This window comes from Falco punctatus (genome assembly GCF_963210335.1).
Source record: "Falco punctatus genome assembly, chromosome: 4".
NCBI classification, from domain to species: Eukaryota; Metazoa; Chordata; class Aves; order Falconiformes; family Falconidae; genus Falco; species Falco punctatus.
The window spans coordinates 28941448-28966891 of NC_137583.1; the positions used below are offsets into that span (position 1 = coordinate 28941448).

Genomic DNA, 25444 nt, shown 5'->3' on the forward strand with positions numbered 1-25444 from the left:
AGGATCAGCCTCCCCCAGGCGAGCAGTGTGTGCATGGAGGAGGAGAGCAGTGGAGGAAGAGTCGGAGGAGGATGCTGGGGAGCGATATCCCCTCGGGACCCTACTGAAACAAGCCTTAATGGGTGAAATTAAGCTGAATAGAAAAGGAAAATTTCCTGAGATGTGTTAGAGTCTCCCAAGGGACACAGCGCACTCCCAGCAGCATGGTCCCCGCGGCAAACACAGGGATACAAAGGGTGGGAGCAAACCTCAGCGTGGGAGCTGTGTCCTGGCCACGGGGCAGTGCTTGAGTTTGCAGCGAGCCTGAACCCGTGGCGTGGCACGGAGTCGGCTTGAGGATGCCAGTGCTAGGATGCGATGGCTGATGCTGCCAGTGTTCGCGGTGTGGCTGAGGCTGGAATCCAGCTGGAAGCTGGATGGAGCAATCCTTTATTAGCAAAATCTGCAGTGTTTCACTGGCTACAAGTGGCATCTCATTTTGTCAGCTGGCAGAAATACAAATGTCTTCCTCCCCCCCCCCCCCCCCCCCCCTCCCCTGTGCTAGCCATCTTCGGGGAGAAGTGGCTCACGGGCTCTGTGGCTTTTCACGGAACAGACTGTTGCTCCTCACTGATGGTTGCTCAGGCCCAATCCTGCCTTTGCTTTTTTTTTCCTGGGTGAGCAGATGCAAAGGGGCTGAGCCTGGGGAGCGGGACCTGCTGGGCATGGTGCCACTTGCATTCAGTCTGCAGAGAGCTGCCCTGCACCCCTGCATGGCGGTGACCAATTCTTGACCCCATCAGCACTTTCTGGGCCCCAGGACCTTGCGTGTGGTCTCATAAAAGCACCACAAATGCTCACCTTGGCCGCCGTGCTCCTCCTGCAGGCAATCCGGCTCCTTCCCTGCCCTCCCTCCCTCCTGGCCACACTGAAGCACCGCCAGAAACCGGAGGTGCACAGGGATGGGTGCTCTCCTTTTTCCAGATCTATCTATGGCAGTGCCACGGTTCATTGCTCCTCGTGCCCCGAGTTCAGCTTCCCTGAGCTATTTCGGTCGTGTTCCCTGCTAAGTGGCTGCTGGCATAGGCCTCGGGATGCTCTGGACATGGAGATCAGGTCTGAGCATCCATTTTTCCATCATCCAACTGCTCCTTGATGTTCTCAGCTGCTCTCTCAGGCTGAGACCACCCCAGTAACCCCACAACCCTATTGCACAAGTATTTGTTCTTCTGCAGTGGGCCAGCACCCCTATTTTCTCCCTTGCTGGGTGACCACGTAGCCTCTCCAAGCGCTCCAGGGATGAGAGCAGTGCCCACAAACCCATGCCGTCCTCCCATCCGTCCTCCGCATCCCCTGGCCCATTGTCTTCCCAAAACCCACCAGGACTTGGCCCTCCACACCACTGCGCCGGCCAACAGCATGGCCTGGCAGAGCCGGCATCCCATGCTGATGGCGATGCCAGCGCCCGGAGCAGATGGCGGCAACCGTCCGGTCCCTTCCCCATGGCCGGTTTTTTAGGCCGGGAGTACGGTGGCCTTGTTGGGTGGGCAGGCGGCGAGACAGGAGCCAGCTCGGCCAGAGAGTCAGGGGCGAGGCGCGTTAATGGCAAAGATAACGGCTATTTTTAACTTGGATAGATGAGAGCTTATTTCCTGACTCTGCTCATGTGGCGGAGCAGCACGTGTGTCTCCTGCTGCCCATGCCCAGGGGATGGGGGGACGTGGCTGTTTTGGGTCATCAGATGGCAACCCTGAGCCTGACGATGGCCTTCCTAGGAGCAGAGGTGGGAAAGGAACGGGGTGCTGGGAGTGTACCCCATGGGGATGTCCCGCAGCCCCGTGGTGGGCTGGCATGGCTTGAGTTTGGGGTGTCTTGCCTGGGCTCTGGGATGGCTGCTGCATCCATCAGCTTTGGGTCTTTCTTGGCTTGTACTTTGGAGTCCCAGTTCTACTGTGATCTATGTGGGGCTTCAAGCCTTTCTCCCACAGTACCCTGTTTCCCTAAACAAATCCCCTTGGAGCAAGCAGGGCAGATTCCCGCGGGAGCAAACCTCAGCCTTGCCATGGGGTATTTGTGAACAACCCTGCAATTTTTGGTGCTGAGCAAACCCAGGTTGCTATAAATCCCATTATCTCCTGCTGTCGGGCTTTTGGAGGGGCTGTCCGTGTCCCCGGGGCCAGGCTGCTCACCGTGGGATGGGGAGCACGCTTGGGTAGTGGCACTGGGTCCAAGCATCCCGGTGCCATCAGGAGGATGGGTGACTTAGCATGTTTCCCCAGCCCCGCTCCCCCTGTGCCTCCTCCTCGGCCTCTTCCTCCAGGAGCCCTGACACTAATGCAGCGTGAGCGTGGGATTTATGGGCGGCAGCCCTCCAGTTGGGCCATCCGTCTTGATTAAATTAGCCCTAATGGCTCTGTGCTGACTTGCTCGCTGCCCTGCGCAGCCGCACTGCAGGCATTGGGAAGGGACCTGCTGGAGACCCCACTGGGTGCACCCCTCGCTTCACCCTCTCACCCTCCTTCCCTCGCTTCGAGGGATCCCAAGGAGGCAGCCGATGCCAGCCTGGCTGCAGGATGAGGCTGGATCCTGATCCAAGCCATCTCCAGCCGTGACCCTGCCAGGGCCCCAGGGCTGCACCCAGGGGTGGGCGTGCTGCGGGTGATGCCCTTCCCCACAACTCCCCCCATCCAGGGCAGTGGTGCCCGGAGCCGGCAGCGAAAATGGGGGGACCCCTCTGCAGGGGGGACCCTGGGGCTTGCTGGGATGGAAATGCCGGGCTATTTCTTTGCATTTCCCGCAGCAAACCAGGGTGCGAGGGGTAAGCCACCAGCATGGCAGGGAGTACCAGCCTCACCAGTTCTGGCTGCCCAGCTCCATCCCGCCCTCCCAGCCTGCCCTCCCAGCTGCAGCCCCCCAGGGTGCCCACATCTTTCCCTGCATACAAGCCCCAGACATCTCCCACTTGCTGCTTTGCTGGAGCAACACCCTGCTCCAGCAGCTTGAAACTGCTGCTGGCAGCCCTGGCAGAGCACCACACCAGGGAGCAGCGGGCGAGTGGGGATGAGGGCTGGGGACCCCACAGTTGCTCCCTGAATCCCAGGCGGTGCCTCCCTGCCCAGCCCTGGCCCACAGCCAGCCGCCCGCCCCAGCCCTGCAGCCAATTTCCAGGCTGCCCAGCACGTTAATTATATTTATTACTTGAGGGAGTGGAGGGAGCTGGGGGGCTGGCACCGCTGGCTGGACACTGGGGCAGGGGGGACTAGGCAAGCTTTCCACAAGCGATGGATGTGGTGGGGTGGCAGGAGAGGAGCCAGCCAGGGTGTGAGGGGCTGCCTGACAAGCAGAAAGGAGCAGTGTTTTGGGCTCAGGACGCTGATGGTCACCCCTCGGTCCCCTGGGTGGTTGTGCTTGTCATCACCGCGCCCAGCATGCAAGCTGGTGTCCCCTCTGATCCGCAAAACCCAAATCGCCGCTGTTAGCTGAGCATCCGTTGGGGTTTAGATATACCATGGCCAGAACAAGGCCCTGCAGTGCTTCTCATCTGGGCATTTCAGAGTGTTGGTTAAAATTCAGTATTTGTGGGGCTGGTGCAGTGGGGTGAGATGGGGCAAGCTGTCGTGGAGAGGGGAGAGGAGGTAGCGCTGCCAGCATCACCCTGAGATGGGACGATGGAGTTCAGGAGTGTTTGGGTGCAGCGAGGGCAAGCACAGTGCTCCATCACTGTGCCGGGGGGAGGATGGGAGCTGGGGACAAGAAGAGTCGCTGCTCTGGGATGCTGCTGAAGGGAAGAGGAGAAGGAGGGTTTGCTGGTCCCGAACCCAGAGACAAGGAGCAAAGAGAAGGCTGGGAAGGAGCGGGAGGCAATGCAAAAGGGAGATGAGGCAGGTGGGAAGACAGCCTCTTGGTGTGCTGGGGGGTTTTCTGGTTTTTACGTGACCTGCCAGCCGTGTGACAGCCAAGCTGAGCAGTGTCGAGTGCGGCTGTTGAGGCTCGAGGTCTCCCGGCTGTATTTCTTTTTTTGAACAAAGCCCGCGAATCTCCAAAAAAGGAGCAGGCAGCAGCCCTGGGATCTCGCAGGCAACCGAGTGTGGAGGAAGTCTAGCAAAAATTACAGATGGTGGCTGGTTTGCATCTCCCTCTGGCTGGCAGCCAGCTGGGGTTGTGAGCCCACTGCAGCATCCCCCTGCCACCCATTCCCCTCCGCAGGGGGGAAAGGCTGCCCGAGCAGGGTTTCGCTTTGACCCTCTCCAAAAAGGCCTGGCTGTTATAAGGACAGAGTGACCTGGAGACACCCAAAGACTCCCAAACGGCTTAAAATAATGCTCAGCACCAAGAAATAAACTTGGACTCCAGTCAATCTTGCTAAAAAAAAAAAAAAATTAAAAAATCCCCGCCTGCAATAAAAAGAAGTGGCTTCAATTCCTTAGCCCTCCCTCTGCCCCCAGCTCCTCTCGACACATGCAGCCCCCTGCCCCTTAACCCAGCCGAAAGCAGAGCGAAGCCTCCAGGGACACGGTACCCGCCATCGATTTTTCATGAAAGGCGCCCAGAAAGGCTGGCGATGGTCTGCGGGGCTGCAACCCCCCGGCCGCAGCAGCCGGCGCGGGGGAGCTGAGATGGATCCGTCGGGAAAGGGTTGTTGCTTCGTCGCGGCTGGGGCTGTTGGAGCCAGGGCCGGGCTAGAAAAAGCAAGCGGAAGCCATCAAGGTAGAGGAGAGGAAGAAGAAGAAGAAGGGCCGAAGGACTCGGGCGAAGCAGCCATTAGGAAAGTGCTGATGCAGAGGTTCACTTGTGTCTACGGGCAGAGTTGGAGTAGTTGCTGTTCGCGGACAAAGGCGGTAGGAGGGAGTGGAGCTTTGTAGAAGCTGGAGCCTGTCTCACTGGGTGTCTGTGTTTCATTCCCTGTCAAAAGGCTGGAAGCTGGGGGAAAAAAGCAGGGAAGCGGCGAGCTGCAGCGCTCGCTCAGGATCAGATAGCAAGGAAACCAATAGCGGAGAGAAAAAAAAAAAAAAAAAAAAAACTGAGAGAAAAAAAAAAAAAGAAAACCAACCCACATCAACCAACCAACCCACCCACCCTCCACGCTGAGGCTGAACCAGGCAGGTCCCTGCCAACTCCACAGCACACAGCGAGCAGGGAAGAAGTCCACCCTCCCTGGGCAGGAGCGGAGTTGAGCCCGAAGGATATTTGATGACACTTTGGCGACGATGGGTCCCCCAGCATCTTCCAGAGCCCATTTGAGGGTGAAGGCTCTGAAAGCGCAGAGGGAGTTTGAAGCTAAATTCACCTGAGTCTGGATCTCTTGGTCGCTGGGATTTATCTATTTTTTTTTTTCTCCAGGGGGTGTCAGGGGGAAACCAAACCAAGAAAAAAACGTGGTGTTTTTTATTTTTAATCTCCCTCTTTTTGTTTTTTTTTTTAAATTTAATTTTTTTTCTTTTGGAAGAAGATATTTTTTTTCCTGTGGTTGGGATGGAGGGATTGGGTCTGTGCCTAAGAAGCAGCAGCCAAACGTCGGTCCTGGGAGAAACCCAAGTGGATGTGGGGTCCCCCACCAGCTAACTCTCCAGGACCCGCAGCCCCACGGCCGGGGGGGGGCTGGATGCAGTGAGAGGTAAGTGACGGCTCGGGCGCCTGCCTGCCAGAGAGCCGGGGCGACGGCTCCTCCGCTCCTCCAGCTCTGTCTTAATCCCAAGTCAGAGGCGAAAACAGCAGTCTCATAGTGAGTCAATCACTTCCACCTATTGCAGCCCTAATGGAGAAATAAGATGAAGTTTTGCAGCAGCAGCAGCCTCGCAGGTGAAGTTCCCCCCCCTCGCCCCCCTGAAATGCCAGGTTGGGGGGGGGGGGGATTTTGCAAAGCTGGCCGCCATCCCCATGCCATGGGCCCCCTCCCTCCCCCGCCAGCGGCAAGGGCTTGCTGCTGCCTTTTGGGGAGCACCGGTGCTTCGCTGGGCTCCCCCTCCCCTCCGCTCACTTCCCCCGGCCAGCTCGCTTTCTCAACCAAAACTTTTGCACACCGGCTCGTTTTGGAAATGCCCGTGCGGGGTTATGCCCCCGTGCATGTGCACACATGCGGATGCACGCGTGTGTGCGATGCACGCTCGTGTGACCCTCTTATTGCCGCCTGCCTGGCCCTGCCTGCCTGTGCCGGGGGCACGCCGGGGGTGAGCCCCAAAGCTCTGTGTGTGTGGGGGTGCTTCGAAGGCAAACTGCAAAGCGCAGGGAAAAAAGCAAAGCAAGCCGACGACAGCAGCAGCAGCAGCATAATTGCATCACTGTAATAGTATCAGCACTGAGCACGAGCCAGGCTAGTAAAATTGTCCAGAAAATGAGCTGTACTAAAGTGCCTCCAGTTAGCAGCACCTGCACGCCTTCTCTGGGTGCTCAAGGCTATTTGTATTTTTAGAAGTCTCTCTTTAATTATAGAGCAAAGAGTGTTAGAGGGAAAATGGTGTGTATTTAGCAGCATTTGTTCCTGGACAGTTTTGCAGGGACCATGAGCGCAAAATCGCCGAACAAGGGGGTTTTCTGCCCCCTGCACTTGTGATTTTGAACCACCTGTTTTGCAGTGGTGTCGGTAAATGAGGGCTGGGTTTTTTCTTTCCTGTTCTTAGAAAGCGTGCTGATGACTTCGCTTGCGTGCGAAAAGGGTGGGAAGCAGTCCCGCTGCCTTCCCATGGCCCTCTCTGCACCCCAAATGGACCCCAGTCTCATAAAGGCTGGGAGACCTCCCTGCCCCCAGCCCGGGGGTGACACCACTGGGGACAGGGGACTCGTGTGCCGGTGCTGGGTCTTCTGCAGGTACCAAAGAGCTGGGGATGTTTCACAGCTCACTGCAAAAAAACCCCAAACCCTGCGACAACTCGTTTTGCTTCTGTAAAGCTCCTTCCCCTCGTCCCCTTCTCCGCAAAAACTTTCCGGGGCCTTTTGTTCTGAACAGCAGGTGAAATTCCCTTTGTATGAACACAAAGCAACGAACCACCAGAAAATAATGAAAACAAGACTAAAAAAAGAAATAAAAAATAAATTCCTCGCCTGCTCCTTTCAGGCCTGGAATAACAGCGAGTGTTCCCATCCGTGCCGGATAGGCTTAATAAAGCGTCGGCTTTGCTGGGGAAGGCACCTTAAGGGCCACTTTGTTTCTTGCCTCTGATCTATGACACACTTCAAAATCCTGTATTGCCTCTGCTGCTCTTTACCCGAAAGAGCTCCTTCACCTGTGAAGTCCAGGTGGATTTTTTCTGAGCCCTGAAACAGCCCGGGGGTCATGGTGAGTGCCCTGGGAGCAGCCAGCGGTGTTCCCCGGTGGCACGGCACGGTGCCGTGGTGCTGCGCGATGCCGATGCTCCGGCCATGGCCACAGCCTGCCGGGGGGTTCTCCCCCTCTCCCCACCTGCCAGCCAGGGCTGCAGGGGCGGCAGCACGGGGCGAACCTCTCCCCGCTGCGGGTGAACTTTGGAGGAGCTGCCAGGGGAGCTGCATGGCCAGTGCCAGCCCGGCATTTTCTCCCCCGTCGGTGCCAGGTTTTAGGGTGTAAATGTGCTTGAGGGGCGCGGGAGCCTCACCCAGCCACAGTGCAGGTAGGAAAGAGGACGGCTGGCAGCTCTGAGGATGCTGTCACTAGAAAGAGAGGGAGTGCCGTCACTGGAGGGGGTGCTGGAGGGACAGATCCATCCCTCTCCCCCGTTGCCGCTCGGGTGCGTGGCACGGAGCGGGCACCTTATGTAAGCAGCAATGGCAGCGCCGTGCCCCGCTGCGCCGTGCCATCCTGCTCTGCCACTGCCAGGCCCTGCGTGGCCTCGGCCACCTCCCTTAGCCCCTGTTTTCAGGGTCCCCTGTGGGTGCGGGCGCTGCCGTGTCACCGCAGCGGGGAGTGCAATCCCCTGTGCTGGCCGGGAAGGCCGGGGTGGGGAACGGCTCCGAGCCCAGGGCTTCGTCCGTGGTTTCTGCAGAGTTCATGGTTGTACCTTACCCAGCACTGGCTCCGGGGACCCCAGCCCTGGGGAGGTGGCACCTGTGCTCAAGTCCCTTTCTAGGCTCTTCTGTGCCCCTTGGCTAAGGTCCAGCCTGGCTTGGGTTTGACAGCACAGGGCAAGGGATCAGAAGGGAGAAACCAGCCCAGCTTGCACCCGTTCCTTGTGCTGCTGGCTCGCTGCTGGAACTGGGAATTGTCCTCCGAGCATGGGCACGCTGGCTGGCAAAGGACCTGTGTCCCTGTCCCAGATCGTGAGCCTGTCCCTTCATCCCAGCTGCAGACCCCCGTGAGTCCCGGTGCCCAGCTGTCCAGCTGCCCTGCTCCCAGTATTCCCGAAATGGAGAGAAGGAGAGGAAAATGGAGCATTAAGGGGCTCAGAGAGCCCCTGTGCCCCCAGGACTGGAGCATGGCAGGTGCCTTGCTGCCCCCGGCCCCGCTCCAGCTTCTGAGTTGGAGTGGGGGGGAGAAAGAGAGGACTGGGGTGGCAAGTCGGGGGGGGAGGGTCTTGGTGCTGGTCCCCACAGCTCTGGGTGACTGCAGGCCTGTCACCTTACTGGGACATGCCCCTCTTTCACTGTTCCCGGCTTGTTCCTGCCTTGTTCCTAGCTTGTTCCCTTGTTCTAGCTCAGTCTTTCAGTCCCACCTCGATTGTTTGATCCCAGCTCGATCCCGGTTCCCAGATCACTCCCTGGTTCCCAGCTTGCAGCGAGGCAGGACTGCCGGTGGGTGATGGTTTTTTTCAAAGCTCTTTCAGATTCCCCCGTTGGACTTTTGAAGCATCTGGTATCACTATCTCAGCGTCATTATGAATTAATTAACATTAATTCCCTGTTCTGTTGTCTCCTATTGCCGGGAGCCTTAGCCTGGGCTATTTTTTCCCCCCCCACCCCCAAACAGAAATAGCCAGATCCAGACTATGCCTGGCAGAAAGCCAGAGAGAAGCCACGTGGTTGGGGGACCATGGGCTCCCCATCCCTGTCCCCATCCCGCACCATGGCAGGGGATGCTGCCAGGCCCTCAGCCAGGGTAGGGCTTGGTCCTGGGGAAGCCGCGGTGCTGCCAGCTCTGCCTGCCTGCTCCTGCTGCCAGCACAGGGCACAGGTCCCTCGCGGATGGGTGATACCGGCTGCACCATCTCTCACCTCCCCTTCCCCGCAGGGCTGCGGGGCTGGCAATGCTGGGGCTGTCCCTCTGGAGAAGGATCTCCCCTTTAGCTCTGGGAAGTCCTGATCCTGGCTCCCCAGCCTGTGCTGGAGGCACCAGGGATGCTAAAGCCAAGGATGCAGTTCCCAGGGATGCTGACCCCAAGAAAGCTGTCCCCAGGGATGCTAATACCAAGGACGCTGTCCCCAGGGATGGTAATACCAAGGCTGCTGACCCAGGAAGGCTGTCTCCAGGACATGCTGACCCCAGGAAGGCTGTCCTCAGGGATGCTGACCCTCTAGAGATGTGGGGATGGGGATCTAGACATAGCAGGCTGGGAGAGAGGCCAGGATCCTTTGTCCCGGCTGCGTTCATCCTGCTCTGAGAGTCACCCCACAGGAGGCACAACCCAGGAGTCACAACCTGACCACCCTGCTTCGTTTCTGAGCTCTCACCTGCATGGGTGAGCCCTGGTAAAGTTGTGGCTGGGAGCTCCAGAAGGACTCAGTGGGATGTGCAGCACCCACTGCCTCCCAGCCCCGTCCCACCCCATCACCCGCCCCACTCCCTGCCCCACAGCAACACAACCCTCCTATACACGTATGTCCCCCCCTGCTGCCCCCCTGCCGCCACCATGTGCCCCATGGTAGGGCCACAGCAACCCCCAGGGCCACCCCAAGCCCCCTTGCACCCTTTGCAGTGTGGGCTGAGTTGGTGGGGGTCCCCCGCCTGCTCCGTGAGCCCCAGGGCTGAGGTGGGGTTGGGGTGGCAGCCCCCGGGCGGGCTGGGGGATAACCCTGGTGTCCTACATCCCTGGAGCCCAGCTCGGGCTTACGTAACGGCCGTGCTGCAGTCTGCTCTGCTCAGCTGCCAGTGCCACCGGCAGAGCTGCAGCGCGGAGCCCATCTCCCTGGATATTTGCTTTTTGGGAGAGGGGGGAGGGAGGGGGACACTTGGGGTGCAGGGAGCCCCAGGGGGTAGCCAGGACCTGAAGGGGATGGTTGGCAGGGCACAAGGGTTGGGTTGTCTGTCCCCAGCCCTGTCTGTCTAGTGACCTTGGGAGCTGAAATCCCCCCTGGGTGGCAGCACCCTGTGGAAGGAGGGGCTGGGGAGGGGGAGAGCAGAGGGAGCCCTGTCCTGGCCCTAAGCAAAGGCTCAGGTTAGAGACCCTGCTGGCATCTTCTTCCAACCATGCTCCCACCTCTACCCTCCTCGGAGAGCATAGCCCCACTGTGCAGATGGGGAAACTGAGGCAGGAGGTGGTGACCTCCTGTGGGGAGCAGGTACCAGTGTCCCTCTGGACAGGGAGAAGGAGATGGGACAATACCAGTCCCTCACATACGCCTGGGCTGGAGATGCCTTGGTCCAGCCCAAGCTCTGGCCCCTTGAGCCGGTGTCCCTGCTTGGGGCGCAGGGACCCGCTGGCACCCGGTGCAGCATCTTTGCAAGGAGGTGCAGCTCTGCACGTACCATGACCCAGTGACACGGGGCGGGGGGACAGCAGGCCAGCCATAGCACCCTTCCTGCCCCCAGCTCGAGTTCCCAGGGAGGTGCCGTGTGCTGGAGCAGGGACCCTGGGCAAGAGACGGCCAGATCGCGCCGAGGACGTGGTCTGGCGGGGGGCCAGTGCGTCACCGTGCCTGACGGCTGCCAAATACTGGAGTGCACCTGGGAGCTCCCCCAGTGCCAGCAGCCATCGGCAGCGCAAGGGCTGTGGGGGGGGCTCAGGGTGCTGGTAGCAGCACTGAGGCTTGGGGTGGTTCTTACGGAGTGTCCCTCTCCAACCAAAATGTCATTACAGCTCCGCTCCAGCACGGCTCCCCTCCGGCATGGCTTGCAGAGGGCTCTGTCCCAATGGTCACCCAACGCTGTGGGGACCTGGTGGGTCTCTGTCCCACCCCGAGGGTGCAGGGTCACCTGGTGCCACCAGCAGCTGGGTTGAGGTGCTGAGCACCTCATGGCCGGTGCTGAGGTGACCTCAGTGGGGGCAGATGCCACCACCCATGGGTACCACCCACCTGCAGGGACGATGCAGGCATCACTGCAGCACTGTGGGAAAACCCAGTAAGATCCTGGTGCAAAAATGTCACATCACCCACCAGTGAAAGCCAGGACTCCCCACAGGGACTGAGTCCCTGAGACCCCCACCCTCCCTCTCCGCCTTTGCCCCTTGTTCCCAGGCCCAGCTGGCATTTCTCCTGGGACTCGGTGGGACGGAGCCCAGCCATGCCTGGACACGCCGCTGAGCCCGCTGCCCTCCCGGCACCCCGGCCAGCCCCAGCGCCCGCGGTGCTCGGCACAGGGACCCTGCACCCTGAAGCCGGGGGGAACCAAGGACGCCAGTGAGCTCATCCCTCCTGCCCGGGCTGGGAAAATCATTGCATTGTGCTCGCTGCGAGAGGCTCAAAGGCCTTTGGTTCCCTTTTAGGACACGGCTGGAAAGGAGCCACTGAAACAAATGCCAGGAAAAATAAGACTTCAGTAGCGGCTACTTTCTTCGTGGGTTTGGAGGGATCCTGATGTGGATCCCCCACCCTGGGGAGCCCTTTGGGGAACGCCCGGGGGTCGGGCTGCAGGGATAAACCTTCCCAGGGCTGAGCAGCCAGCGCCGGATCAAGCTCTTCTTTTCCAAAATGCCAAATCCTGCTCTGCTGTGTGATTCAGATGTTTGGGAAAAGGGGGGTCGAGCGTTACTCTGGAACGTGTTGTCCTTCATCTCTGCAGCAGCGCAGGGGAGCCCTGGCACTGCCAATCCCCCCGAGGAGCCGGGACACACGGCACAGTGGGATCCCACTCCCCAGCCTTGGCTACCCCAGAGCCGGATCTGGCAGTGTGGCTCTCGGCTGGGCTGAGAACGCCCTCCAACTCGTTACACAGGGGGGCCAGCTAATCTCCATCTGACAGCGAGTCATCCTTCCTACCGCGCTGAAGGCTGTAATGACAATGTACTTAAAGGGGCTGATGAATTAAGTGCATTTTATAAATACATCAGATATTAAAATTCCTGTATAATTACAGTGCAATGGATTATGTGTGGTGCTGAAGGGGAAGCAATTCAGCGAAGCAAAGGAATTACAGTTACAGAGGAGAGCCAGCAAGTGTAATCACACAGAGCTCTGCTCTCACGGTGGTGTAAAGCGAGGGGCTGGTGTGGAGCTGCGGTGGGAGCGGTGCCCAGGGGGCTGCTCCGGGATGCTGCAGGGGTTAAGGAAAGTGAGTGGGACTTGAGAGGTTTCCTGGAGGGAGAGGGCTTTGTTCTGCTTCATCTCTGGGGGAGGGAAGCAGCCTGTTCCCCGCGAGCCAGCTCCAGCCAGCTGGGCCTGGGGGCTTTGTCCATCGCTCACCCCAGCACCCAGCTGCTATCAGCGCTCCCGTGTGCACACCCGTACCCTCGCAAGTGACACAGCAGTCAGTGCCTTAGCTGCTCGAAGATAAGAGAATCTGATCCCTTCCCCTTCCCCTTCCCCTTCCCCTTCCCCTTCCCCTTCCCCTTCCCCTTCCCCTTCCCCTTCCCCTTCCCCTTCCCCTTCCCCTTCCCCTTCCCCTTCCCCTTCCCCTTCCCCTTCCCCTTCCCCTTCCCCTTCCCCTTCCCCTTCCCCTTCCCCTTCCCCTTCCCCTTCCCCTTTCCTTTCCTTTCCTTTCCTTTCCTTTCCTTTCCTTTCCTTTCCTTTCCTTTCCTTTCCTTTCCTTTCCTTTCCTTTCCTTTCCTTTCCCCTTCCCCTTCCCCTTCCCCTTCCCCTTCCCCTTCCCCTTCCCCTTCCCCTTCCCCTTTCCCCTTCCCTTTCCCCTTTCCCCTTTCCCCTTCCCCTTCCCCTTCCCCCTTCCCTTCTTTCCCCTTCCCTTTCCTTCTTTCCTTTCCTCTTTCTTTTCCTTTTACCCCTTCTCCTTTCATCTTCATAATTTTTCCCCTTTTTCTTTTCTTTTTCGTTTTTCTCTTTGCTTTTTCTTGCCTTTTGTTTTTATTTTTTTCCTATTCTTTTTTCTTTTCTCTCTTTTTTCTTTTTTTTTTCCTTTCTTTTACTTTTTCTCTTTGTCTTTCTTCTTTCTTCTTTCTTCTTTCTTCTTTCTTCTTCTTCTTCTTCTTTCTTCTTTCTTCTTTCTTCTTTCTTCTTCTTTCTTCTTTCTTCTTTCTTCTTTCTTCTTTCATCTTCTTTCCTTTCCTTCCTTCTCTTTCCCCTTCTCTTTTCCCCTTTTTCCCTTTTCCCTTTTCCCCTTTCCCCTCCCTCTCAGGGACAGTGTTCCCAGGTCCCCAGACGGCTGCAGGTGGATGAGGTCCAGGCAGTGGCTGCGCCCCAGGTGTCACCAAACAGGGGAACTGCTCCTCACATCCTTGCTCCTCCAGTTTCTGGTGTCGGTGACGCAGGGGGGTCTCCCTGGTCTTTTCAGCCCCCCACCCCGGTGTGGGGTACCACCTGCAAGGGGCCTCGGGGGAAGACTGTCCCCAGCACAATTCAGCTGTGGGGCTGTCGGAGCAGAGGCTTTTCTCTAATGAGCTGGTGCCAGTTTTCCCGTTAATTATACAGAGCGGTGCCATCATCAGACAATTAAGTAGTGTTGTCTCAGGCCCTAATAAGGGTGCGGAGAAAGCGGGGTGTGGGGTGCCATGTGATGGCACGTGTGCGGGCACGGAGCGGGGCTGCATCGAGGCACCCGCATGTGGGCACCAGCTGAGACCCTGCGAGCACCACTGACCCGTCCCACCACCACCCACCACGCTGCCGCCTCCTCCTCCCCCAAAGGGCTGAGTCCTGTGGGACCACTGTCCCCATCGTGTCCCCAGCCACAGCCCGCCCTTGGCGGGAAGATGGGGCCGTATGACGCCAGCCTTCGCTTTTGCAATGGCGCTTGTTCACTAATTAGCAAAATCTGGCAATCTGCACCGTTCTCCCAGTCATTAATTATTATTAATTATTTGTTATGCAAATAAAGTTGAAGAGCACAGTGCTGTAGGCAACACAGATGAAAACAGTCCCAGCTCCAGGCAGTTTATGTAACGGCGGGCAAGTGGGCATTGCAGGGGTCCCCAGGGCCACATAGTGTCCACGCGCTGTCCCCTGCGTAGGGGCTGCTGCGCGTCAGATCCCTTGGGACACATCGATGGCATCAATGGTGATGGGCGCCGCATGGCCAGGCCCAGAGGGGACTGCAGGGGTGAAGGATGCGGGACATAGTGGGGGAAACAGTGCTTTTTAAGGTTCGGGGGGATGAGGGTACTGGGGGACCCAAGGGTGGAGGGTTACGGGTGGCTGAGGTGGATGCTGCTGGTGGAGGTGGGAAAGGTGATTTCTGTGTGCTGAGGGGGTCCTGTCCCACCCCCTTCCCGGTGGTCTATCCCCAAAGGCGGTGTCTGGGGAGAAGCTGGGATGTTTCACTGAACGATGCTTTTTCAGTAAGTGGCAGTTTTGTGTCTCCGTTCTCTCAGCTGGAGGGTGGCTGGGACCAGGACCCGGCTGTGCATTCCCCCTGCCCCGCTGCCTGGCCGCCGATGGCCCCACGGTGTTATTTTGGTGCTCCCCACCCCCCCTTTCCCCTCCACCCAGGGCTCCGTGCCCTGTCCTCCCTTCCCCTCATGTGCCTCCGAGCTCACCATTGACCCCAAACGCAGCCACCCATCCCATCCCTGTGTCACAAGGTGACAACGCCAGTGGCACTGTGCTGCAGGGACACAGGCTGGTGGCCACAAGGCCCCTACCCAACCCCTCCCTGGAAAGGGAACCAAGAAAGAATGGAAATTAAAGAGAGGAAAGAATTAATAAGGATCCTGCCCCGACCACAATGGCTTTGTTTCAGGAGAGCTGATACCACACGCTCGCTAATGCCGTTCCTCAGAGGCCTTTGGGAAGCAGTGGGGTTTTGGCGATGCTCGGGTGCATTTTCAGCGCGCTGTGGACATGCCTGTGCGTTAGAGCTGTGCTTGGTTCCTGCCCAGCCGGTGATGTTCCCCAGCCTCCAGCCACTGCCCCCAGCCGAGCTCTGCAGGATGAGGCAGGTGTTATCATAAAGCAGCATCCCGACAGAGATTTGGGGTGAGAAATGTGTTTTCACAAAGTGATGCCTCTCCTGCTGGGCGCTGCTGCGGGGCTGTGTCCGGGGGTGCCGGACAGCCTGGCTGGAGTGCTGCGTGTTCCCTCTGATCGGGCAATCATCCCGCAGTGGCTATATAGTGCACCCTGCATCACTGAGCACAAGGCAACCTTCACGCTTATAGCAATCCTCCTCTGCCCGACACCAAGCTCCATGCGAGCTCCCCAGCCCCCAGTTATTTGCTTTTTTGCACATAGTAGATCCTCCAGGTACCATAAGCCTTGTTCAGAGAAACCCTGTATTTTCTCCACCCAGGGGTACTTGCCCTTTGGGGGAACATTTCTTTAGGAGGCATCCAAAGCAGGGATGGGAGAGGAGCTGAGATTTGCACAAGCTGTGCTCAGAGCTGCCGCCGATGTCCCGGCAAAGCTCTCCCATTATTCCCATGCCCAATGTCCGTGGGGAGCTCAGCCTTTTTTCTTCCTTCTCTGCTGCAGGAATCAGCTCTGGTTGCTGCCAGGGTTATCTCCATCCTCCAGCTTGCTGCACGCTCTGTTAGTTCACCATCCCTCTGAGGCCTGGGGCTCAACCCTGGCTGGGCAGCATGTGCTCCTGCAGAGGAGGCTGATAACTTTATTTTCCCAATAACAGATTTGGAGATAAAATCTGGAGAAATTCTGGGGACTCGCAGAGGTTCCCTGCCTGCTGCCACAGCTGCCCGGGCACTCGCACTCACTTGCCGCCCCATCCTGAGCCCAAGCCCTGGCTGGTGGCTGCAGGGAGGGCTGGAGCCAGATGCCTGTTTCTAATAAAGCTCAGCTCCTGCCGTGAGCCGTGCTCATCCTTGCCCGCTCCAGATGATAACGGCGGGGATGTCACCACTGGACAGACCTCGTGGTAAACGTGAAAAGCGGCTGAAGGTGAAAGGACCGGGCTCCAGCTCTGCATTTGTGCACTGGCCCCACTTTGCTGAAATAAGGATGCTCTAAGGAGCCAAAAAAAAATATCTCTCTCGCCCAAGAGCTGTGCCCTGTGTGGGGCTGTGGGGGCTGCGGGGGGCCGGAGGCGGCAGGCAGAGGGCCGGGGCGCTGCATGGAGCACAGCAGGAAGGAAGCACTCGGCGAGGACACAGCCAGCACTGCGTGCACGTCCTTACATATGTGCTATTTTCAGCTTGACGGGGAGCAGGCCAAGTTCTCCAACAGATTGAGTTTGGAGCTGAAATCCTCCTCTCCTCCTCCCCCCTGCACAGCACCCACTGCCTGCAGACACGGGGAGCCCAAGCCTGCCCAGGGCACTCGGCTCTGCCCTGGTCTGTCTGTGGTCCCACCAGGGAGATGCACACACCCTGCACATGCTCTCCCAGCACAGATGCTGCCCAGAGCCCCCCTCGTAGCAAGGCCACAGGAGCTGACCCTGCTCAGGGGGGCAGTGGCTCCAGCATCCCCCCGTCCCACTTCAGGCTGGTCCATACACTGGCACCAGCATCCTCCCAAATCCATCCCCACTCCATCACGGACCAGCAGCATCACCTGCCTTTGGCTTCGCACAATCGTGCACACTCCCACTCGCTCTCTCTTTGCCTTTTTTTCTGAGCAGAAAATATCCCTCCTTCCTCCTCTCCCCAAAGCCCTGCTCCTGCCACCTCCCCTCTCCCCCATCACTGCAACCCCTCCAGAAGTGCAGCTGCTTTTGCAGCCGTGTCCTCACCCTGCTTGAAATGCAGGAAAGAAATCCATGTGCAACTTACTGTCTCGGCACCCTGTAATCATTTTGTCAGCCGAAAAGCACTTTTGTCAACCCCCCACAGGCAAACCGGGAGGGATTGGATTGGGGAGAGGCACCTGACACCACTCTGCTTTTTTTGCCCCTTTTTTCATCCTGGGTTTTGCTCTACGGGTGGGACGAGCATTGGGTTTTTCTCTCCTTTCTCTCTCTGGGTGCTTCGGTGACTGTCCAGAGAGAGTGAAAGGGATAAGGAAAATGTTGCAGGAGAGCAGCGAGGCTGGAGAAAATGTATTGCCAGTAGCTGGATTTGCTCGACAAAGTGCAATTATGCAATGGGAGGAGAAAACTGTTCGGCTGGAGAGGGGTTTCCAGCAGGGACTAATGGAGACCCAGGCTCGGTCACCTGGGATGGTTCTGAGAACAGCCCCGGCACCTTTTGGGTACTGGGGGGCATTAAGCATCTCCTTCTGTCCCGTGCATGAGCCGCTCTAGGAGGGTCTTTACAGTGGGAGGTTCATGTCATAGGTCATCTCCGTCCCGAAAGCAAGCACAGCGGGTGGCAGCAGCTACTCTGCCCAAGCCCATGAGCGGTTCCTTTCTCCAGCTCTGGGTGCCGAACGAGATGTGGATGCTCCCAATGCCAGCTCTCCCGCTCCAGCTCAGGGGGGTGTCCCTTTCTCAGCCCCTGCAGCATCCCCCAGGAGCGGCTGGGCTCACAGCAGTGCGTGGCACCAGCCTTGCCCTGGGGGAAAGTGTCGAGGGTATTTTTTAGAGCAGGCACGGTCTTGAGGACAGGCTCTGCTTTACCCCAGTGTGGGGTTCCCACTGAGAGGTGGAGGTGGAGGGGACAGACAGGCTTTTCCTCCAGGTCCGGGGGCCTCTGACTTGGGCACCCCTGCACCGCAAGCCGGCAGCGTGGCTCTCCCCTCCCTGCTTTTTTCCTTTGGCTGGCACTTGCCCGAGCAGCGGGGCAAGCTGCCTTTGCCAGCCTGCGTCATGCGAGCGCCACGGGGAGTTTGCACAGAGCCGATCCGTTCTCCCTAACCTTTCCGCTAATGAAGCAAATGCCTGGGATGGCTGCAGTGCTGGAAGGTCAGAGCCAGCCTGACGGCCCCACGGTCCCGTCCTCCTCATGCCTTCCCCGTGTCCTTAGTGATGTTCTGGGGTGCAAAGAAGGGCTGGGAATGAGGTGCTCCCTGGAAATCTTGTGTCCAGGCTGGTACCATCAGCTGGAAAAATGATAAGCCATAAAGCAAAGCGCTCGTCGAGCCACCTTGCCTAACGAACAGGCAGTCGTTAACTCTGCATGAAGTGTTTGCAGGTCTCAAACAGAAAAAAAACCCCAAACCCGCTGGCAAATGCTGTTCGTCCAATTAGGGTACCAGGAAAGACTCATCTATCCTCATGTGTCTGGTATGTGCTCATCAGTGCACGTGAAATTTGGGTCATCAAACACTCGCCGCCGCCGTCGCAGCAAGGCGCTCCCGTCCGGAGACAGGTCTTTAAATCATCCCCGAGCACTGGGAAAATTGCAGACAGCTTGGGAGCGGAAAATGAAAAGGCAAAACGTTGTTCCTGGAGCTTTTGCCCTGAATTATTTGTTCAGCTTTAAGAATAAGTTACACACAAGCAAAACTGAAGCAGCTCAGATGATTTTTCTGAGGAAAACTAGTGCAGTGGATGTGGTGCCCAGTCCCCGGCTTCTCTAGAAGCCTTTGGGGACGGGAACCGGTGTGCTCTGGGAAGATGGGCTGAGCAAAGAGGGAAATAATAAACCTGCTTTAACGCATTTCAGTGCAGTATCCAGATGCAGGAGCTGGGAATGAAGCTTTTCATTTATTTTCCTGGAGGTGGAGGGGAAAGCAGTGGTAGGGATGATCCTGCTCTGTCTCCTCTCTGCCGGTCCCATCACTTCCATGGGCTAATACCCAGTGGGCACCAGCAGGGCAAACTCCGAGCTGTGTTCCCTGCCTTATCCTAGGCTAGTTTGACTAAATTGAGCTTGTTTAGGATGAATCACTTTAGCACTGCGGGTTGTGACCCACTGGCCACTGTGCTTGCTGAGCGCCTGCAATTCCCCTCTATTGGGAAAAATGAGAAGTTGCTTTTTCTGCCTTTTTCTCCAAGATCGCAGATTGCGGATAACTATTGCCTTAAACACAGGCTATTTCACAGCTTGCTGCTGCTTTTGGCGCTGGGATGGCTGGGTGTTCAGTGACACCAGGAGCCAGGCCAGTGCTATCCCAGCATGGTCCAACAGGCGCCTTCATTTAACTCGCCTTAATTTGACTTTCATCTTTATCTTCCTTAACGAGGAGGAGTGGATGAGGTCTTGCTGCAAACTACGTGTTGCATACGGCACAGCCTGCCCAGGGCTCGGGGCTGGCTCAATGCGCTGCTCATAGGAAGGTGGTGACCGGGCTGGATCCTGCTCGCTGAGCTGCGGTGGATTCTCTTGTGCCTGGTTCTACAGGGTCACACGGAGCATGGAGAGCTGTTTGCACTGAGTGGCCATAGCCAAACCCATCTCCCTGGATTTGTTAGTTTCTGTTTGCTGCTTTTTCTCCTGTTTCCTTTCCAGGGGGTTATTTATAGCTGGGCCAGCTCTGCTCCCCATCCTCCTCTCCCTCCTACCTCCCCAAGTGGTGCCCTGAGGGGGCAGGTAGCTTGTTCCCAGTGAAGGATACTGCCAGGGCTTTGCCCAAGGGTGCAGGTATAAAACTTCCTGCAGGAACAATTTGCTGCAGAAATGATGCTGAAACAGCCAAACGGGGCAGCTTCAGGGGAGTGACCAGGAATGCGCTGAGACCATCTCCCCGCTTGCTTCCAGCTCGATACCATTGCCTGTGCAACGCAAAAATATTTTGCAAGGGAAATCTAAATGGCTGATCCTTCACCCTCTGGACTGCACTGGGACCTGATTTTGGCATTTCTGGCAATAGCAAAGTATCATTTTTTTCCCCCAGCTTCTTCCCTATGTGACTCCCTTAAGAGGCCCGAGGAGTTTGCTGATGCCAAGCCACGTCCCCCGAGACAGCGGAGGGTCTGGGTACGTGGTGCAGGAAGGCAGGGAGGTCTCTGGGAGCCTGGAGAGTGGCTCTGCCTCTGCCTCGCTGCTGGCAGGACCCAGCAACCTTTCCCCCAACTTGTGAATGTGCTTTTAGGGTAAAAAAATAATAATTAATAAAAACCCCACAACCAAGAAAGTCAGGAGTTGCAATGCCATCTGTGCCTACAGCGTGGCACAGTGGGGACAAGCCACCCGAGCAGGCTGCCATGCACAGAACCCCTGGAGCACCTGTGCTGGGCAGCTGAAAGAGGTGGTTTGAGCCTTCCTCCTGCCTTCCTTCTCCTCGGAGAGGAATGTCTGTTTTCTCTTGGGAACAACATATGTCCTTGGCATCTCTCTTTGGAAGCTTTGATTTCTTTTCCAGCTGTGGCTCTCCAGCCTCAGCAGCATGTCCTGGATATTTTTTTCTCCCCATGGTCCCCCTCCCGTGGATCCCAGGGGGAAGGCTGCTTGGAAATCTCTCCAGCAGCCCTGGCCAGAGGGGATGGAGGGCTGGGGGCAGCAGGTTGGCAGTTCATTTGTTTTCCTCGATGTGGCTTCAAAAAGTGATGGGCTGATGGGTTTGGAGTCTCAGGGGGGCAATTTCCCTGGCAGCATCCAAGTTGTGTCACCTCTCTGCCTGGCTCTGTGACGACAGTGTCGATTTGAATTCTTCCAACTTAAGACTGATTTAAATGATGGTGAAGTTGGGGGGTGGCGTGTGGGAGTAGAGCACTGAGCGCTATTCTTTTTCGGTTGTCATATGCCTTCATAAAGACTTCTGCCTTGGGGATTTGCATAGATCCATGGTCCAGATTGCACTACAAAACCCACCGATGGTCTGCAGAGCTATGGCAATGGCTTCTGTACTGGCTCCCAAACCAAAGCTGGAAAGTTTAGGTGTGTTTGTAAATCTCATGCCATGGTCATTCCTCCTTGGTTTGGGGATACAGCCAGGGCTTGGAGGGCAGCCGGGAGCCCCGTATCTGCTCCTCACCCACAGCGTTCCCCTGCCTCTGCAGCCCCATCCCCTGGGATATGCCTGGCTGCATTCTATTCTATTCTATTCTATTCTATTCTATGCTATGCTATGCTATCCTATGCTATGCTATTCTTACGCTATCCTATGCTATGCTATGCTATGCTATCCAATCCTATCCTATCCTATCCTATCCATCCCATCCTATTCTATTCTCTGCCGGCATGTGCTACTTTGCCAAGTGCTCCCAGTCTCTCACTCAAGACCACTTTAATTTGATGGTGAGGTGGTGAGGTCAGGAAAAAAACCCCGCTCTTGATGCCTTTGTGAAAAATAGGTGTTTGGGTCACGACCTCACTGGGAGGGAGGCTGCAGAGCAAGCCCGTCTCTTACCAGCAAAACTGCAGGAGGTGAAGGAGGGGGATGGTGCAAGTGTCCCAGCCACAGGGAAAGCCTAATTAGGTGGTTGTAATTGCTGAGGACATGCACATCTGTAGGAAAGCAGGCTCCCTTCCTCGCGCTGCTCCCAGAAGGGCTTGTTTGTTTAATTTTATCTCGAAGAGAAAATTATAAAAAGAAAAAAAAAAACCAACACAAAACCACCACCCTGTGGTTTTGCTCAGCTGCAGCACAAAAACACCCCAGCAGAGCCCGGAGAGCGCCAGGGACCGAAGCCCTCGCCTGAGCCCAGGTATTTCCATGGGGAAGAGGGGCAGCCAAGGGGCCATGCTCCGCCGGGACCCCGCTGCAGGACAGGGCCGGCTGTAGGAACCCTCCGAGCTGGAGGAATCTGGAGATGGCACTCGCCACGCTGCTCGCCATGCTTCCACCGGCCGGCTCGGACCCCTCTGCCCGGAGCAGCCGTGTCTGTCAGAGGGAGCTGATCGCCCTTTGAGTGGCTGGAGGAAGGTGGGGGTCTCGCTGGGGACCCCGGCATGGCAGCCTGGCTTGCCTGGCTGCCAGCAATGCACTTTCTGACCAAGCAGAGTGGGCAAGGTTGTATTTGGGGCAAAACATTGAGATCTTTGTGATGATGGTGCTTTGCAAACTGCCATCTAAACCCTGCCACAGTCACGGCCGGTGCAGCTGGGTAACATGGAAGCGCTTGTGCTCTGGTTTCAGCTCATTTTCTTCACTGTCATTAGTTTAAATTTCCGTGGGATCCTGGGCTTGGCATCAGAAGCTGACATCCTTTAATTTAGCAAATGTAAAAATGGGACCTTTTCCAAGTGGAGCGATTAGAAACGTCCCGCTCCATTCCCCAGGTGCGGTGCCGGGTGCTGGCTGGGCTGTAGCCCCACGCTGCCAGCCACCCCTCTGCCCCCACTCCACTGGCGTGACTGCGGCTGAGACCTCCCACACTCGTCACATGGGTGTGACACCCGTCATCACCATCCCTGCCCGCTGCTCAATGCTGCCAGGAGCTGCCGACAACGGTCCTGGCTGGCAAAGAGCAACAGAGGGGGGCTGGATGCAGGAGGGGGGCTTGCTGGGGGGGAGATGGAGCCGTACCCTCCGTGACACCCCCCACAGCACCCGCTGAAATCCCATTCACAGCAGTAACACCCCTTTGCCCTGACAAGGGCCTTCTCCACCTCTGGGTTTGCGTATAATGTTGCGTGTCCCCCCATAAGCTGCTTAATGAGGGTTAAGAGGCTAACGGGCTTATTACCAGCAATTATTTCCACAGCCCTGTGCAGGTGTCCCTGAAAATGGTGGGGCCTCACGCCCACCTGGGAGCATCCCACTGGCATCGCCAACCAGCCAGCCTGGGGTGTCACGAGATTGTGGGTGCTCAGCCGGCTGCCCGAGTCAAATCAGTGGCCATTTTCAGGGTGTTTTTACAACCTGTTACAATGATCCAGGCTGTGGTCTGGATAGGGGAGCGTGTGGGTGGGTGGCATCCCTACGGATACCTCCCCCCCGCTCCCCGGCCCTGGTCCCTCTCGCTCTGCCTCCGGAGTGGCTCTGCAGCATCCCTGGGCGGTCGCCTGGAGACGGCCGCGGTGGGTTGCCACAGCGACAGAGCCTTCGCTCAGCATCCCTCTAACTCCAGCGCCTTGGCCGAAGTTGGGTGAGAGAAAAATATCCTGGGGAGGGGACACCAGCCCACCCAGGGCAGCAAGCGCAGGGCTGGGGAAACTGAGGCACGGCCGGTGGAGTTGGAGGCAGCTGCAATGTGATGGAGAAGGTTTTGGAAGCTGCCTGTGGATCTAATGGGGCAAAAAGCAATGGAAATGGGGCTGGTGGGGGGCAGGGGGTACTCAGAGTGGTTGGGGGGGGTGTCAGCTCTTTGTGGGGGCAGGTGCTGGTGCAGCATCTCCGCACGCGTCCTCCCGGCAGCAGCGGTTGATAGTCACCATGGCAATGTCAGCGGCGCTCGGGCTGTCAGCTGCTTTGACATCCAGCGCGTGCCAGGATGGGCTGGGGGGGGGATGCGCACTCTAGGGGAACCAGCCACCCCAAGCCCATCCAAAAACTTGGGCTCCCCTACATCGGGCGGGGGGGCTGGCCGCGAAGCCACCAGGGTCCCTTATGGATGGGGTCCCACAGGCCACGCGGTGGCACAGGCTGGTGCCTGGCTCTGGGGACCCGCCGCAGTGAGGGAGAGGAGGGTGAAGCCCTTTGGGGTGACACCAGCAGTGATGCCCCCCGCCAGCCCTGCCACCGAGGGCTCCCCCCCCCTGCCCCAAGCCTATAATTACAGATGATGTCGCAGAGGGCCAGGAGAGGTTACGTAACTTCAGCATTTGGAAAATTCTTTCTGCTCCCTTATCGGCTTTATAAATACCTCGAACTCAGGCCAGGCCAGGCTGGGGGGAAAGGATGACATGGGCTGCAGCCTGTCCCCACCCTCAGACTCATCCAGCTGCGCTGCCTCAGTTTCCCCCTCTCTACGGACAAAAGCATCCCTGCTGCATCCTGCTGTGGTGTTAACGGAGGGCTCCTTGCTGCCGGTGTGAGCATCAGTGGGACCAGCCAGTGTTTTTCACCTCCCACAGAAGAGGAGGTGATTTTTCTTCTTCCCCTGGAAAAGACTCGAAGGTGCTTTGTGGGTCATGGCCATCATTAAATGGCAAGTTCAAAAAACCAAGGTCCTGCCTGCAGGCACTTTCTGCTGTGCCCTAATCTGGAGTCACATCGCCCAGGTTTGAATTCGTTGCATCTTTCTGGCTGGTCCTTCATGTCCTAAAAATTCCTGGGCTGGAGCCGTGCTCAGTTTTCTCAGCAGGGTGCTGGCTGCTCACCCTCTTGCCCCTACTCCGCACAGCACCATCACAGCCCTCCCCACCCCCTCGCCATCGCACAGAGGAGCCAGGGGACAGTGGGATGCTGGAGCGTCCTGAGCACCTCTGGCAACAGCTGCAGGAGTCTGGGGCTGGGGAGGGGGCTAGAGCAGTCCCCTCCCCCCCCTTCATGTGCTCTTGCATTTATGCCACTTGCAAACTTATCTCCCCGCAGGGATGTTGGAGGGCGGCCGGGGCCATGTCGATAGGAGTGTGCACGGCGCACGCAGCCAAGGGCAGCCAGGGCAGCGTTGTGTAACTCTCTATGTGGCTCCTCACCGGGGGCATGTCACCGTGTCCCACCCTCCCCAGTGCCACCAGACCTGGCTGGCTGCTGCCCCAGTCGCAGGGCACATTCGCTCCATGCCTGCCCATTGCCACCACAGATGCAGCCGTGCTGGGATGCTGGGTGATGTCTGGCTTTACACCCCCAAGGGATGCTGGTGGGCAGGACCAGGACCCGGGGGTTCAGTAGGCTGTTGTGGCTGGCAGCAGCCTTTGCCCCTCTGAAATCTTCCCTTGACAGCATTTTGGTTTTATTTGCTGGAGAAGTGCTGCCTTGTTCCTTGTCAACCCATATGTGCACGCACAGCAGTGCCTGGGCTTGCTAGCGCCGGGCTTTGCACTTGCCTTGTTTGTTGTAAGGCTGCCCAGGAACACACACGGGGGTTGTTTTTTTTTTAGGGCTGACAGAAAAAAACCCAACACCAACACCCAAAAGGGATTCTTGGCTTCTCCTTCATTGCTTTTCTGCTCCTGCAGTGTGTGCCTGAGCAAGCCACCCATCAGTGACCTGGGCTGTGCAAAGGAGCAGAGGGGGGAACACAACTGGGTGCACACAGAACCTCACTGGGTTCAAAACAACCTTTAAAATACCCAGGTGTCAGCCCGCGGGGTCTGCAGCTGCCGAGCACCTTAAAGTGATGCACGGCAGCACCCGAGGCTGGGGCACAGAAATGAGGATTTCCACATCTGCCTGGTGGGTACCTTGGTGGCTACCTCCATTTCAGCAGGGCTTCCCAAATGAGGTGGGTGCCCTGGGTGGTGGTGGTGGGGTGGCCCCCAGGATGCCATCCCCCAGCTGGTGTGGTACCAGCCCCAGTGGATGCTGACATTGGGAAGAGATTTGACTTCTTGCCGCCGGGGCTGGGCTGAGATGGCACCCAGGGCTGGTACCGTGGGCAGGGAATGAGGGAGGATTAATTGAGTCGCTGATCCCTGATGGCGAGAGGGGATGGGGAGCAGCAAGCCCCCCCGGCGTTATGCAACGCCTGTGC

The 25444-nt window shown here is 57.7% G+C and overlaps 1 protein-coding gene across 1 annotated transcript in view; it reads left to right on the forward strand.

Moving 5' to 3' along the window:
* Nucleotides 1-547: 547 nt before the first annotated feature.
* Nucleotides 548-25444, forward strand: part of KCNJ12 (potassium inwardly rectifying channel subfamily J member 12) — a 62757-nt gene continuing 37860 nt past the window's right edge. Inside the window, exon 1 of the mRNA XM_080383900.1 lies at nucleotides 548-5593. The gene's annotated coding sequence lies outside the window, so the exon portion shown is untranslated. The remainder of the gene's footprint in view (nucleotides 5594-25444) is intronic.